Raw genomic sequence first — 6,095 nt, 5'->3', positions numbered from 1 at the left:
GGCATATATACACTACCAGACGTAAAACAGATAGCTAGTGGGAAGCAGCCGCATAGCACAGGGAGATCAGCTCGGTGTTTTCTGACCACCTAGAGGGGTGGGATAGGGAGGGTGGGAGGGATGGAGACAGAAGAGGGAAGAGATATGGGGACATATGTATATTTATAACTGATTCAATTTGTTATAAAGCAGAAACTAACACACCATTGTAAAGCAATTATACTCCAATAAAGATGTTAAAAAAAATAAGCAATTTAATATATGACTGCAGTTCAAAAAAGCTGGATCTATAAATTTAGAAATCATCAGGATATATGTGGTATATAAAGCCACACAACTAGGTAAGATCACCAGGAGGCAATTCATATTTAGAATTACATAAGAGAAAACAAAAAGAAAGAGTTGGCAAAGGAGATTGAGGATAATAGATGGACATTTAGGAAATTGTTGTGTCAGCTATCTAAGTAAAGATAGAATTTCAAGGAGGAGAGAGATGTCAATGATAACTGAGAGAGAAAGTAAAATAAAGTCAGAACTGAACATTGGTTTGGCAAGATGGAAGGTATCAAAGACCTTGGGAAAGGAGGCCACAGTGGAGTGGTGGAGACAAATTCTGCTTGGCATGGTTATAAAAAGAATGGGAGGTAGGTAAGGGAAGCATCAATAATACACAATACCTGCTTCACAGCTGCTGCAGCTCTTGCTAATATCTGGATCAGCAGTGACTCTAATGAATCCACCATTATGGGCAAAAAGAAGACCCATATCAATATTATCATCATTGGCCATGTGGACTCTGGCAAGTCCACCACCACTGGACATCTCATCTACAAGTGTGGGGGTACTGACAAGAGAACCATGAGAAGTTCGAGAAGGAAGCAGCAGAGATGAGCAAGGGCTCCGTCAAGTTTGCCTGGGTGCTAGACAAAATGAAGGCAGAAAGGAAATGTGGCATCACCATGACATCTCCTTATGGAAGTTTGAGACAACCAAATATTACATCACCATAATTGATGCCACAGGGACTTCATCAAAAACATTATCACTGGCCCATCCCAGGTGACTGTGCCATGCTCATCATGGCCGGCAGCACGGGCATGTTTGAAGCAGGCATCTCCAAGAATAGGCAGACCTGTGGAGAATACGCTACTGGCCTACATGCTGGGTGTGAAGCCACTCATCATGGCTGTCAACAAGATGGACTCCGACAAACCCATCCACAGCACCCAATGCTTCCATCAAGGGAGTGAGAGCCTACATCAAGAAGATCGGCTACAACTTGGCTGCCATGGCCTTCGTGCCCATTTTGGGCTAGCATAGCCCAGCATCCACATGCCTGGTTCAAGAGCTGGACGGTCAAGAGAAAGGAGGGAAATGCCACAGGGATGACTCTCCTGGAAGCTCTGGGCTCCATTCTCCCTCCCATTCAACTGGTCAACGAGCCCCTGAGGCTGCCTCTGCAAGGTGTGCACATGATTGGGAGCATTGGCTCTGTGCCTGTGGGCTGTGTGGAGACCAGCTTCCTGAAACCTGGGATGGAGGTCACCTTTGACAACCCCAAGGCCCTGAAGTCAGGTGATATAGCCAGTGTGCAGATGTAAGGATGGTCCCCAGGAAGGCCATGTGTGTGGAGATGTTCTCTGAGTACCCACCTCTAGGCCATTTTGCTGTGCAGGATGTGAGACAAACAGTGGCCACTGGAGTCATCAAGGTGGTGGATGAGAAGTCATCCTCTGCAGGCAAGGTCACCAAGTCAGCAGTAAAGCCCAGCAAGAAATGAAGCATGCCCCCTGCAGTTTCCTCAGCAATATCCACTACAAAAATTACCCAACATTCGATGTATTTATTAAGATTAATAAAACATAACTAGCTGTCAAAAAAAAAAAAAAAAGACCACTCTTTGCATGTGGCTGTCTAGTCTTCTCAACACCATTTACTGAAGAGAATATCCTTTCCCTCTTGAATAATCTTGGCTATTTTGATATAAATTAATTTAGCATTAAATATATATCATTTAAATTTGTTCAGAAAGTAGAACTTAAATGTTTTCACACACCCCCCCAAATAAAAGATAAATATGTTAGATGATGGATATGTTAATTAATTAGATGGCAGGAAATCCTTTCACTACATATATGCATATCAAATCACCACAATGTACACTTTAAATATCTTACAAGTTTACATGTCAATTATACTTCAATAAAGCTGACATTAAAGAATCAACAACTCACAGATGAATAGATAAAGAAGATGTGGCACATATATACAATGGAATATTACTCAACCATAAAAAGAAATGAAATTGAGTTATTTGTAGTGAGGTGGATGGACCTAGAGCCTGTCATACAAAATGAAGTAAGTCAGAAAGAGATAGAGAATGGACTTGAGGACACAGGGAGGGGGAAGTGTAAGCTGGGACAAAGTGAGAGAGTGGCATGGACTAATATATACTACCAAATATAAAATAGATAGCTAGTGGGAAGAAGCCGCATAGCACGGGGAGATCAGCTTGGTGCTTTGTGACCGCCTAGAGGGGTTGGATAGGGAGGGTTGGAGGGAGACGCAAGAGGGAGGAGATATGGGGATATATATATATATATGTATAGCTGATTCACTTTGTTATAAAGCAGAAACTAACACACCATTGTAAAGCAATTATACTCCAATAAAGATGTTAAAAAAAAAAATCAACAACTCTTTTAGAGAGTTTTGCTATAAAGAGGAGCAGAGAAATAAGGTAGTGGGTAGAAGAACACATGAAGTCCAGATAAAAACATTTATTTTTAAATGGGATTATTATATGAAGCCCTTGAGTAGACAAGAGAGGACTGGCTTCTGTGTACAAGCAGAGGACCTGACATCAGGTAGGACAAGGACACCTTATCCCTGTGCATAAATGGGAAAGCAGAGTATGTGGATACAAATCTACAAATTAGGCTGGTAGATTTTGGTAGTAGAAAGATAAGTTGTTTCTCTTTTGTGAATTGTGTTGAAAGTGAGAAGAGAAAAGGGGCTGCTGGAAATCTGAGGAAAAAGAAAGTGGACCATAGATTGACAAGGTATTACCAGGCAGTACTCTGTCTACCTGATGTCTCTGATCATACTTTTAGGTAGAAACTAATCAATTCATAAATGTGTTTTCCTTCACTATATGCAGGGCTTATATTTATTGTATACATTTATTATTTTTATTAATTCATGTACTGTACATTTCCCCAACTAGACTGTAATCTTTAAAATATTATATCACTGCTCTACTCCTAAGACCTTCACTCACACTACCTGGCATGTAGTTGGTAATTCATAAATATTTGTTGACTGAATAATTCAGTATCCACAAGTGCCTAAAATATGCTTAAAATTGAATTCATTATTACCTCACCCTTAACTCTTCCACGTACACACCTGTGCCTCTACTTTTTATTCTATCACAGTTTATCCAACTAATTTCCCAATCCAGAAATTTAGAAATCATCCTCTGACCTCCCTCATTTCATTCTCCATGACCCAACAATCATCAAGTTCACTCAACTCTGCCAGTTAAATATTTCTGGGAGCTATTCACTGTTCTCCATTCCTGCAACCAATTTCCTGGTCAGGTCACCATCACCTCACTTGGATTACTGGAAAAGCATCGTAATACCTCTCCTGACTTTCATGTTGTCCCCCCTCAAGGCCATTCTCTACATCTTTCAAAAAGTATAAATCTTATTATGTCCTCCACAACATTCAACCCTCCATTGATTCTTCAGCAAAGCCCTCAGGATAAAATCCTCTTTTTTATGATTTATTAGTTTTCTTAATCTGGCCTAGAACTCTACTTGGCAAATTAAACTAATTTCAATTCTCTAACTAATTAGTAGATCTCTATCAGCTCTTCGGTCTTTGCATGTGCTTTTTCCTCCACCTGGGATATTCTCTTTACTATCAACTCCTACTCATCCTTTCTTCTCAACTTAGAAGTCACTTCCTCTAAGAAGTCTTCTCTGAATCATGGCATTGGTTAGGTACTCCTCCTAAATGCTTCTAAAGTTCCCTGTGTATGTTGGTGTTCTATAACCTTCCTTTATAGCACTGCTTTATCCCAAACCCAGAGAGTAACAAATGTTTACAGGGTAGAGTCTTATGGTTCTTGTAATGAATATATCCCTCTATCCCTCCCCCTAGCCCCTTATAGGTAAAGAACAAAAAATGAAGGGATAACGAGGTGCCTATTTGCTGAAGAAAAAGTAACATATTTCAACCAGGTGTCCTACAGAAGTGGCAAGAGAGGTCTGAGCAGCCCTGTGATCATGGGCCAATGAAAAAATGATGAGCACAATCCCTATATTGTCTCTTTTTTTTGAATATAGGTTAGAATTTTATAAATAAATTTCTTAGAAAATTTGTGGCCTGGGAACTACTTGATATTATAATATTTTGTTCTCCTAAGGAGTGAATCTCCTCAATGTATTTATGTTTCAAATTTGTCTCAGGCACTTTTAATAACTAATAATAGCTTTTTTTTCATAGATTTAGTTTAATTCAGGAAGGATTTAATCAACAAATAGTTTATTTTCAAGACGAAATGCTCTTGAGGATGGATGCTTCTGTGCCCAGGATGAAGATGCTCTTTGATTTTGCCTGGTGTGATTGAAAGAACACAGCCTGAAATGTTTTTGCCCCACTTTTGTATGCATTTGGGCTAAGTTCCTTTCAGGAGCCATTCCGGTCATGCCTTTAAGCCTGGAATCCGGTAAAAGGACCCGCTGAAGATTGCACCATGATTTCAGCTTATTGTATATCTTCCAAGCTGTCATGCTTGTCATTCCTGGAGTCCTGAGGTTCCTAACTGGTCTGCCTTCTCTCCACGGTTCAGAGTCCTTCTATGCTTGTCTTGTATATAACGTCCAAGTTTTTCCGTTGCACTTAGTGGGATGAATAAGCAAAAACTCATTCTCCATCTTCCTGACCCACCTCTCTGTCTACCTGGGAAGCTCTGCTGGTCTCTGCACAGTCAGTGGCCTCAGTGTCTTCCTCATCTTCACGGGGCAAGTCCCAGCTTGGCACTCTTAGGGGAAGGAGCCTCTTTCCTCCAGCACCAAAGGGCTCAGAAGAATAACTAGCATTTAAAATACTTAAGCAAATATTTGGGGAAAGTGAGAAGTATAATTTTCATCTCTTCATGGTTACTTCACAGCGTTATAGTAAGTCACAGGAAGTAAAAAGATAAATCATTCTAAAAAGTCAAAGTAGCATGCTTTGTAGCAAAAGATCTGATTAATTTTAAGTGAACAAGCACAAACTAACCACTACAATTTCTGCAGCAAACCAAATCACATGCCCAGATTTACAAGCAGAACTTTCCAGTTTTCTCATATGTGCCATTCTTTGGTTATGAATATTCAAGAGAGAGGCAGAATAGTCCCATGATGGGTTCTTGTCAAACTGAAAAGGCATAGGAATAGATGAGATGAAAGAAAGCAAAGAGGGGCCCCATGGATAAACTTAATGCCTAAGTTGAAATCACATAGTATTAATCCCAACTCATCCCCTATTTATTTAAAATGTCACTATGAATCTAATAATTTTTAAAACGTCTTATGATTTTATTTCTTAGGGTATAATCATATAAACTGTATATGAAAACACATCATACAAAGATAAGCACAACATGGAGGTTTGTCATCTTCATGAGACAAGCAGGCAGTCATTATGTCTTAATCTACTCACCAGTAGACAGAAAAAAAGTAGCTGCTCATGGAGATTAACCTGTTAAATAAAGTCATAAAAAAATATCACTCTGAGAAACTATGCGGCTCATCCTTTCAACCTTTATACACTGTTAAATATTATGTTGTCTTTGGCAGTGTTTACTCCCAATGTACTTGTGTATATGTTCGCCATTAAATCACTAATTGCAAATCCCTGAGCTCAAGAAAGCCTCTTGATAAATCATGTACAACGAGTTTTAAGCAAACTATACCTCAAGTCAGGATGACTATGAACTTGCTTATTTTTAAATATTTCTACAGAAGCACATTCCATCAAGAGAACTGAGATAGGGTTGCCAGATTTAACACATAAAAATGCAGGACACCACTTAAGTTTGG

At 39.5% G+C, this 6,095-nt stretch overlaps 1 pseudogene; it reads left to right on the top strand.

The window, feature by feature from the left end:
• The first annotated feature begins 744 nt into the window (after positions 1-744).
• On the top strand, positions 745-1,601 carry LOC102989516 (elongation factor 1-alpha 2-like; annotated as a pseudogene).
• Positions 1,602-6,095: the final 4,494 nt, after the last annotated feature.

Source organism: Physeter macrocephalus, chromosome 1 (genome assembly GCF_002837175.3).
Source record: "Physeter macrocephalus isolate SW-GA chromosome 1, ASM283717v5, whole genome shotgun sequence".
Classification (NCBI taxonomy): domain Eukaryota; kingdom Metazoa; phylum Chordata; class Mammalia; order Artiodactyla; family Physeteridae; genus Physeter; species Physeter macrocephalus.
Note: the sequence above shows the minus strand (reverse complement) of the source record. Positions and strands in the feature narration are given on the sequence as shown.